Here is an 11584-nt window from a genome sequence, read left to right as displayed (position 1 = left end):
TGATTGCGACCTGCCAGCAAGTGCTTCGCTGATGAACGGACAACCTTGCAGCACATATTGCCAGCCTTCCTCTATTGACGAGTACTGCCTCGGCAGGATGCATTTAAAATCTTTAAAAATCCAGTGTTGGTTTATCTATGGCCACTGAGATACATGAGTACTTTAAAAGTTTAAATTATTATTATTATTATTATAATCATCCCCTTCTTGCCAACTGATTTTTTCGATTTCGTGAAGACGTTTGTTTTTTCTCTGAAGATGGTTTGAGAATTTTATTGCTCACAGGAAATTACAGCTTATTAGATAGTAATTTCTGAGAAGTGGCTTAGCTTTCATCAGGCCTAGATAGTGCGTGAACCATTCTGATGACTTTTGTTACGTGTGCAGTGAAATTACCATTAAGGCTCAAAGGCAGAACATTACTCCCTTTTCGAGACAGTGTCATAAGCTTTATTTTGACTGTTGGTTGACCAAGATAGAGGATGGGATCCCCAAGTGATGTGTGGCATCTGTGAAAGGCTTCTTTTTGGTTGGACTGAGGTAAAACATCATAAGAATTTTGCCGTCCCCATGATTTGGCGGGATCCTAAGGACCATTTTTCAGACTGTTACCCATTTTTGTTTGAAAAATGAAAGGAATTACTCCAAGGTCAAAACACAAAATAAAATATCCAAACAACTTGTAATAAGCTATACCACTGATCCCTCACTCACTGATAATTTAGAGGTTCTGGAACCAATGGATTATGTTACTCTTAGCAGGGATTGAGAAAGTAATCAAGAACGTGAGAATGAAGAGTTTGGATTAGAAGGACCCAAATTTTGGACCGAGTATATCTGATGTACCTCATTTTATTACGCAAAGGGATTTAAATGATCTAGTGCGCGAATTTAAAATTGTCCAAAAAGCAGGGTGAAATATTAGGATAACGATTTAAGGGTTGGAAATTGCTGGATCCAACAACACAAATTTCTATGTATCAATCTCGCCATGACAAATATAAATTAGTTTTTTCTCAAGAAAACAACATAAATTATTGCAATGATGTTCTCTCTGTTATGGATACTCTTAATTTTTAATGCAATGCAAAAGATTGGTATTTGTGCATTAGTTCCTCCAAGGTTATTTAAAAGGCTATTCTCTAACATAACGGTAATGTGCTCCCCTCAATATTGACTGCTTATGGAACTGACACGCAAGAATCTTATGAGAATATGCAGTAACTATTAGAAAAATTCACTAGGAAAAATATAAGTGGAAAATTTGTGGTGTCTTGCAGGTAATTTCAATTTTACTAGGCTTACAGCTTGGCCTCATGAAATATTGTTGCTTCATCTGCAAGTGAGTGAAAAGTAATAGCAGTAGTAGCAGTGACAGAAAAAAATAATACTTGAAAAAAAATTGATCCGAATGTAAAGCATTTGTTCCTGGATCCAAAAATGTCCTTTTTTAGTATTTGGTCGATCCAAAAATATTCTTTTGCCACCTCTAAATATCAAATGAGGACATTTTAAAATTTTGTGAAATCCGTGGATAAAAATGGAGCTGGTTTTACTTATTTGAAACAAAAATTCCCTAAAGTCAATGAGGCAAATATCAAAGAAGAAATATGTATTGGGCCACAAGTATGTATTTGAAAATCAACGGCCTCCGAGTTCAATGAAAAAAGCACATGGAACGCATTCATAAAACGTATTTGAACATTTTCTAGGAAATTTCATGGCAGAAAATTATCACAATCTGGTGGCTAATCTAATTAAATCATACAAAAAAATGAGCTGCAATATGAATTTCAAAATTCACTTTCTTGGCTCACACCTTGACTTTTTTCCACCAAACCTCGGTGTTGTTAGTGATGAACGCAGTGAGCGCTCCCACCAGGATATTTTACACATGGAAAAATAGCACCAAGAAAAAATCAGCAACATGTTATCAGATTACTGCTGGACACTGAATAGGGACTTGCCTGATGCTAAATATGCAAGAAAATCCTACAGAAGTACCCATTTTTCACATTTTTGAAAATCACGATTTATTTGCTGAGACGTCATTGAACCCATATTTAATCTACTTGTCCTAAGAAAACTAGATGCGATGGAAAATATCTGAGCCCAGATTCGGAATCAGCATGAAAAACACCTCCAACAATAACCAGCAACATGTCTAGGACAGAGAAAAACTTTTTTTGTTGACCAATCATTCAAGATGGAGTAGCTTAACTTTTAAAATGGGAAATAAAAACCTCTATTCTACTTGGGTGGGTTAAGGCTGTTTATTCAGGGATAGCAGTGGGTGAGGGAGTTCATCACTTTCCTCAGAGCCTTGGAGAAATGCCGTGACCTCTCAATGATAATGCGACAGAGGCCTGATTAGCAAAGACTTCTAGATATTAATCAATTATTTTCAAACATTCTTTTTAAATAGCTGGTGAGAAAAGCTTTTAATATTCATGAAAAAAGCATTCATTGGAGAGCAGGAGCAGTTTCAGCATCAAATTTGTGGGGGCGTCATTTCCTGGGTCCGGGGATTATGGAATACCTCCCAGGATAAAGGGAAATTTTTACAGTAGGGAGTGCTCTACGATAAATACAACTCAAACTTATCTCATTTTTGGGACTTATAGCCATGCATTTTATTTTTGTATTTTTTGAAAGGATACAAAATGTATTAAACTCATAAAATTAAAAATTTTTGATAAAATTTGGGATGGGAGTATTCCCCTCACCTAAATCCACCCCAGTGCTAAAGCACCTTTAACAAATGTTATCTTTTTAATTCATATTTCACCCTTGTAGCGATGGAGGTGATGCCTTGTCAGCTGACCGTCTTTTCCACAAAAGAGAATACAAAATTTGTGGTGCGCAGAGGTGAAACTAAGAATATGCTTTGGGGAAGGGTGGAATGGCTTGAAGTGGCGACCTCTCCCCCTCCCCCTCCCTGGCAAAATCTGGTAAAATTTTTGAAATAGGACATGCCAGGTAGTACATACATTTTACACCATTTTGTCATTAAAAATTGAACCTCAAGCAGATGCCGTTACTATATGTCAAAACTAGTCAATAGTTTTAAACATTTTTTAAATTTCTCTGAGGCTTTGGGGGAATGGGATCTATGCCCTCATCCCCCTCCCATAGTTATGCCACTGGTGGTGCAGTTAAAAATTCTTCCCTTACCTGCTATAGTTTTAGTCTGCTCTAGGGATGGGCACTGTGTGCGAGAGTCAGTTCAAATGTGCAACTCTACAGATTTAGCTGTGAGGCAAGAAAGCCGTATTTGGTGAGTCGCGACTCCATCCGTTCACAACTCCCTGCATGCACTCCTTGTGTGTCGGAGTCCATGGGCACATGACTCTCTCCACATACATTTTGCAGGCTGGAGTGTGAGGCTTTCATCACGCGTTTGAAGGGCCTTAGGGAACACTTTTCGTGGGTAGCTAACTCCTCACCTTTTCAAGTCACTGGAAAGATTCTTCTGATTGATTTTCTGGGTATTTCTATAAAGAATCTCTTCGTGACCCTTACTGTAATTCTCTTTCCTGCATTTTTTTGCATTGTGAGTGAAAAAGGGTAAAAGTTTTCGTAATCGGCTAATTTGTGAAAATAATACGAGACAAAAATGAAAATTAGTTCTAGCACAAACAATGGAGATTAATCAGGGAAAATCATTATGAATTGTTAGCATGGCCATGAAGTTTTGGAAAGAATATTTTGATACCGTAAAATTTTTAAATTTGTCGTCATCTCTAAGCACAGGAGAAGAAATATATTGTCCGTCTTCCATGAAAGATGTAACGTATCGGCAGAAATGGTAAGTTATATTTCCTGTTAAACATCGTGATTATGCAATACATATGTGATTAATTTGAAATAAATAATACAAATAGTGATCTAGGATATTTTACATTTTAAATATTTGCTCAAAAATCCCCCCTCACCACCAGGGGCGCAGCTAGGAATTAAGTGTGGGGGGTTTAGGTGCAGCTAATACCAGGGTGTTTGGGGGTATGGTATACCCACCAGGATATGCATTAGGTGCGAGATTAATGAATTGCGGAATTTTAAGATAAAAGGTTGAAAATGGTGAGTTTTACGGCTTTATGAGGTATATTTGATTAATCCTTGCACTATTCTATTAGTAATATCAATCCATATAAGTAAAATGGATTAAAATTAAAACTTTCTCTGAGCTCGGGGGGGGGGGGGGGTTTATCCCCCAAACCACCCTCGCTGCGCCACCGCTCACCACCTTCCTCTCCCTTTTTTCTACTCCCCTCTTTCTCCACAACCCAGAAATGCTTTGCTGAGTCACACTGTGCGAGCGGCTCTCCGAAATGTGCTTTGAGCAGTGAGGCAGCTCACCAAAAAGAGTCATTTACGCCATCACTGGCCCACACTGATTGCCATGCGCTCATCTTAACTCTCCACCTCAGTGGCATAACTATGGGAGGGGGATAAGGGGATAGATCCCACCCCCCCCCCCCCCCAAAGCCTCAGAGAAATAAAAAAAATATTTAAAACCATTGTCTAGTTTTGACATATGATAACTGCATCTGCTTAAAGTGGTAGTTTTCCAGCAATTTCTGGAACCGAGCATGGTTATAACTTCCGTAGGAATGTAAGTTTTCTAGTTCCTAAGCCTAATCTTTCTTTATTTAAAAGATCATTTCTTTATTTGGGGCCGAAGATTTTTAATAAATTACCTTGTTTGATCAAAGAGTTAAAGAGTACTATAAATAAGTTTGGTAAAAAGGCCAAAGATTGGTTGTTGTCCCATGGTGATATGGATGATCTTTTTGATGTTTGTGAATAATATACATATTATTATATATTATTTTTATATTTTTGTGAAAGGAGGAAAAAGAAATTAATTTTGTTCTGTCCATATATTATACTTTGTTCTTGTTTATTGTAAGTTATTGTCATATATATGTTTCATAGTGATAATGTTTCAAAAAATTATATATACTTTCTTTTTGTTTTCTGGTCTGCTGTGAAATTAATTTTTAAGATGGTAGCTCCCATGCTGGTTTTTTTAACCATTGAAGCTACCTAAAGCTCCATTTGTGTTGTCCTGTTAAAAAAAAGGTGTACATTCAAGATTGGAGTATTAAATTCAAATAAAAAAAAAGTTAAATTTTAGAGCAAAATGATGTGAAATGGGTATCCATGCATGTCATTTTTTTCCTGGATGCCTCATTGCCTTTGGGGTGAAGGGTAGTCGCCACCCAGGCCATCCCATCCCCCCCCCAAAGCATATTCCTAGTTACGCCACTGCTCCACCTTACCCGTCTCTTTAGCAACACATTACTATGAGCACTCATTTCCGTTGTTTGTGGCCCTAAAATTGTTGCCACTAAGGCATTTGTATTTATACAAAGTGCTTAAATTGTTTTTTGCCAGAAGTGGAAATATGCCGAGTGTAAGTGACAAATATAAATATAATTTAAGGAATGAGTCATTTATGGTTGCAAATAGACCCAAGTTAACTGTATATAAACGCTGTTTTATTTACATGGGGCCGAAATTATTTCATCTACTGCCCGCTAGAATTAAAAAAAATAAAACCACAAATGTCATGTTGAGACTTGCTAAAGACTGGCTCTTCTCGCAAGAATAAGTTGAAAATTTATTTTGATGTTATTTACATAAAACTTAATGTATCATGTACTGCATTATTATGTTATTGGCATACATTTTTGCTAATTGATGGTGGCTCAATTCTAGTCCTATGACCTTCGAGAACACCTAAAGCTCCTTTTCTTTTTTCATTGTATTAAGATGTAAAAAAACAAATGTGGAGTAATAAATTATTATTATCATTACATTCTAATTAACCCTTCTCCCCTTTTCGAGAACTTGGACACTGTGAGCTTTCCCAGGAACTGTGCAATAACAACAGCAGCCACAGGGCTCCAGACACCGCGGTTTGAAAGCCGGCAGTAACGTCACCCCTTGGTATCACATAGCCTAGGGATCGGGTTGGTGAGGTGGCTAGAGTGTTGGCTTTCCACCTGGTAGACTCGGGTTCAAATCCTGGCAGTGGCAGAGAATTTTTGGAGACTGCTCGATATCTGATTGAATGCGGACATTTCAAGTGCAGTACTCCGTCCGTCGGATGAGACGTTATGCCATGGTACCCTTGGCACCTTTCGTCAAGAGCAGGCTAATGCCGACGCCGGGTTTCTCTCCACCCTTCCCTCCATACCGTTCCTTCATGCCTCAAATGATCTTAGCTGTCGGTTGCCTCCTCCAAATACCATACCATGAAATAGCGTATGTTCACCCGCTGTGCAAGCCAATTAAATCAGTCGGCCAAGCACGAGCTAGCCTCATGTGTCAACTCTCTTATCAGTCTAGCTTGGGCAACCGTTTTTTTTTGGTACATTTACTTTTCATTAAGAAAGGTAGCAGTAGTATTGATCCACCCAGTGGTGCAGCGAGGGGGGGGGGGGTTTGGGAGATAAAACCCCCTCCCCCTCCAGAGCTCAGAGAAATTTTTTAGTTTAATTAATTATACTTAATTGGATTGATATAACTAAGAGAATGGTGAAAGGATTAATAAAATATCCCTCAGAAAGCAGTATAACTCACCATTTTGAACCATTTATCTTAAAATTCCGCAATTTACTAATCTCGTACCTACCGCTTATCCTGGTGGGTATTCCATACCCCCGCACACCCCAGTAATAGTTGCACCCTAACCCCCCCCAGCCTTAATTCCTAGTTGTGCCCCTGGATCCACCAATCTTAGAATTGCCAGTCGGCGACCTTACCACCTAGACTATTCAGACACTCTCGGGAAGAGGGAATGAAGAATAAATTTATACTTCAATGTACTGTAAATGTTTTTATTTCCCATCATGATCCATATTTTTCCATGTTACACGATTTTTTTTATTTATACCAGACTTCAAAGAAGCATTTTGCCCATCTCAGAGAAAAGTAAAAGCACAAAGCACACTTGATACAAGCTTCTACTGCCATGCCTTCTCCGTCGCAAGAAGTTTTTGCCATGATGGATTGTTCTTTAACTTTTCTCAATATTATCCCCGTCTTCTTTCAAGCCAAGGGTCGTCTTGATTGCAGGCTCCATATTTTCATTCATCAAGAGTTATCTGCAGTGGTTTTCACCTCAATGTTTGCTGTGCTGTAACGAAAAGAAACACTCATGTGAGTGCATTGCCACAACGTCTAAACCCCTTTAAATGCCATCATATGGCCCTTGACTGATCCAGCAAGGTGTGAATTAACGTACTCTTCCGCCTATTAAGTGTTACTCTATGAGATATATTTGATTAGATAGCATGTGATTTCTATAAGATCAGTGTTTTTTATTTTCTTATCTTACTAATCTAATAATGGTTTTATATCGCTTTATTGAGCCATTATTTTGCTCAATTTTGCTGAATATATAATCTGCCACTGATATGTTGGCATGGATGCGAAAAGTGAAAGGTTGCATAGAGCATGTCAAAACAAACAGCTACTACGAGTATAAACCCACACAGAAAATAAACATCTATTAGATATCTACATAAAGATAAATAGTTATCTAATAGACATCTACCATGGATATCTATTAGATATATTATTGTCAAAACAGAGGCATGTCTAATAGATATCTACGGTAGATGTCTATTTGATAACTATTTATCTAATTTATATGTAGACATCTATTAGGTGTTTGTATTTTATCTAATACATGTCTCATGTCTAATAGATATCTATATCAATAGATCTCTTAAAATAACATTTATTAGTAAGCATCAGATTTGGTCGTTTTAGCTCTCTTGAAATCAAATTAGACGAGTTCGTCAATTCGTCTAATTCTCAATAGTCGATGAGGGAAAACGAATGGTACAACTTGTATAGCTTATTAAAGAAAAAAGAAAATATAATTCAACAAAAATTTATTTTTGTAGGAATAGAAGGATAAATAACTTTTCTATTTTATTATTCCTTCTATTCCTACGACCCCACATTCTGGGGTACAGCACCGGCAAAGCAACTGTGATAAAACATTCCAAAGCATTAGTATTTCAAATCTATCAACAAATACTTACTTATGACAATTTAAAAAAATGGTAAATTCACCATCGACATCTTCCCACGACCACCGATTCAACTGAATTGAGACCCTACCAGTGGCAGATATGTATGGGGGACGGAGTGGGCATTTAGGCAATGCGGGTGGCCTTCCCTTTTGGGGCCACCCGCATTGCCTAACGTAGAAGAACCACAATTGCAACTTTTTTATATCATATGATAGCATTATCTTGTGTGCGTATATTCAGATTGAATGATACTTTCTCAAACTTTGCATGCGACTTATTTTCATTCCAATAAAAGTTATGGAGAAAGATTTTGCGCCCCGTTGATATTTGTTTTTGTATCCGCTGCTATCCCCAGGGCGAGAATAACATGTAAAAACGTATACTTGTAAGTAACTCTACTTGCCTTGAGCTGATGCCGTTGGGGGACGACTACTCACCCTCCTTCTCAGTGCTTTATTTGCTATTGTTTGGCGAGGTACTTTGCGAGAAGAGGCAGAGCGCACGTGGTTCATTACGACTGGCCGGCTGGTGTGGGACGATAAGGCGATGAGTGAATAGCCAAAAAATACGAAAACTCTAGAACGCGAGGAAAAACATAAACAAATTCTAATGATACCTTTTACGAAGATACCTTCTGACTTAACATACAGCGCTAATATCAAGCTTCCAAAATGGCTTTTCTTTACAGGCAAGAATGTCGTCCCAGAGGCAAAATCTTCGAGATTTTCGGCTTGTATCCCCACGGCGATAATAACGTGTAAGAATGTATACCTGTAAGTTGCCCCACTTGACTTGAGCTGTTGGCGCTGGGGGCCGATACTCATAATCCTTCTCTATGTTTTGTTTGCCATTGTTCGGCGAGTTACTCAGCGAGAAGAGGAAGAGCGAGGGGGTTCATTACGACTGGCCAGCAGTTGTGGTATGGGACGATAAGTCAGTCGTTCAGTGAATAGTCAACAACCACAATAGCTGCAGTACGCGAGAAAAACGTAAACAAATTCTAAACGCAAACAAATCTAATGATACCATCTACGAAGATACCTTCCAACAAAACATACGACACTTAAACCTGTCTTCCAAAATGGCTTATTTTAAGGCAAAATTGACGTCCCAGAGCCATAATATTTGAGATTTGAAACTTCATCGCCACGAAGTGGCGGAAACATATGGGGATTCAGGGGTCGCGCGCCCCCTCATTGCGGGGCCACCTCCATTGCTTAACATAGCAGAACCACAAGTGTAACTTTTTATATCATTAGATAGCATTATCTTTTATAATGTATAATCACCTTAAATGAAATTTTCTCAAACTTTGCATGCGACTTATTTTCCATTCTTATAAAAGTTCTCAAGAAATATTTTCGCCCCCCCCCTTGAGTTTTTTTGTTTTCGCTATTTGCTCACACACTGTTGCGTATGATCTTCCTTAGAATAGCCATTGACCATAGTGTTGTTGAATTTTTTTGCTTTTGAAGAATTATGTCCAAGCTCCTCAAAAAATTTAGGTTTATTGCAACTACGCCTATGCTATTAAATATTTTTATAACGGAATTCTAACTTATCGGAGATGTTGCTGATGATCCACTGGTACATTTTTACTGCTTGAGGAAAGAAAGGTGATCAGACCTGGAAGTGATCACAGGTGCACGAAAAATGTCCGAAACCGCTGAGTTGATCAGTCAGTCTAACATTCCAAATTGCAAAAATGTAAGAAATTGGTTATCTAATGTCTGGGGTAATATGATAAATTTTCTTACTTTAGGGGATGAAAAATCTTATGTAAATATAATTTTAATGATTAATTATCAGTATTAAACTCTGTAAATCTACTAGGGGAACGGCAGCTATGGGGAACGGGTGGTTGCTGATATCACGCAGTTGGCATAGTCGCCAGGCATCGTTCGACGCGTCACTACATTTTTCGTCTTCCATCGCTCGAGTCAGGAACCAAAATTTTTGTCCCTTCATCAATTGTTAAATCGCTTCCATAGCTCATGTTGTGACGAAAAGGCCCTCAAATCAGTTGAAAATCTCGGAAACTAAATAGAATTACAGGCAAAGTATCATGTTAACAAATGATACCATTTTTTAACTCGTTGAAATATTCTGAATTCGTTAGAAGGAACTTTAAGATTTTCCATTTCCATAACTATGTATAAGATTTTACAGGAAAACTGAAATACGCCGTTTCAATGAAAGCTTCGTCGTGCACGCCTTTATCTTGACAACGGCGAATTCACTTGGTAATTGGCATCTCGTTTACTTCATGCCATCTATTTCTGAATATTGTCGCGACGTTTCAGCTTCGTACCTCGAAAAACGTCTTTTTATAATTTTGTCCACTTTTATTGATTTCAGCCCAATGTGCGTCTTAGAGGATGGCATAATAATATCTACAATTGAACGAATACCACTGATGTATAAGCGCTTCCCTGAGTTAATGACGCAAAATTTAAAAATGCATGACAATATTTTATCCGCGCTGAGGAAGAGAGAATACGATAGATGGAAATTTTAGTTTCGTAATTATCATTTTCGTATCCGAGGAACCTATAACGCCGTAACGAGGAACGCAGGTCTCACCCCCATGTTGTACACCACATGCTGTATTAGAAATAACTAAAGATAAATTCTCTATTGCAGGCATTTATCAAGACTGATTTAAAAGACACGTTTACGACGCGCATAACCTGAATGAGGACAAGAAAAAAGGGCCATCGCAACAAGTCTTGGGGCTTTACGATGAAATTAATGGAAATTGATCCTTTCTCGCCTGAATTGCGTATGCTAATTGCTCTAGAAACTTGTTTCGAATGATATCCTCATTTACGGCAAAATTGTTAACTAAAAAGCGATAAGGTTCCTTGAATAATTCCTTGATTAGCCTTCTGATGGAAGCCAACTTTAAAAATATTTGGCTGTCTTATTTATCGTTCTATTTGACGAGGGGAAGGTATTCAAAGAAGGAGAAAATAGAATGCGGACTAAAACCGACGAGCTTGTCCTGCCTCCGTCGAAATAAGGTGAGTGAAGGCATTTCTTGGAATTAAAACTGTGATCCGTAAGGGATACCCTACCTCGGCAGTTAGCGCTTCGCTCTATTTTTTGAATAGATAACCACATATTGGTAAATGTTTTTTAGGATTGCCATTAGAATTTTAAACTCCATTTTAGCCAACGCATCCATCTCCGACTCAGGGCTCATACTCTGGTAGAAAATTAACAGTCTCGTACTGACTGCACAAATTCATTTTTTACCTTAAAAATTTCAGGAAACTTTTTAACATTTTTCAACGTCGAAGACTTTAGAAAATATGTATTTAGGGTAGTATATAACCATTTGGCTAATAGAAAAAAGTCGAATATTTTCTCATTGAGATTTAATTTTGCGTTCGGATCGTCATCATGGGATCGAAAAGGTCAAACATTTGAAATTTCGTTTGCATTCAATAAAACGTACGGCCTTATATGTCGTTAAATTTAATTAAAATCGCACAACTTTAGGTGCCTCAAATCGGAGGTCAAAAAAT

This window comes from Ischnura elegans, chromosome 10, assembly GCF_921293095.1.
Source record: "Ischnura elegans chromosome 10, ioIscEleg1.1, whole genome shotgun sequence".
Taxonomy (NCBI): domain Eukaryota; kingdom Metazoa; phylum Arthropoda; class Insecta; order Odonata; family Coenagrionidae; genus Ischnura; species Ischnura elegans.
This window is presented reverse-complemented; position numbering follows the sequence as displayed.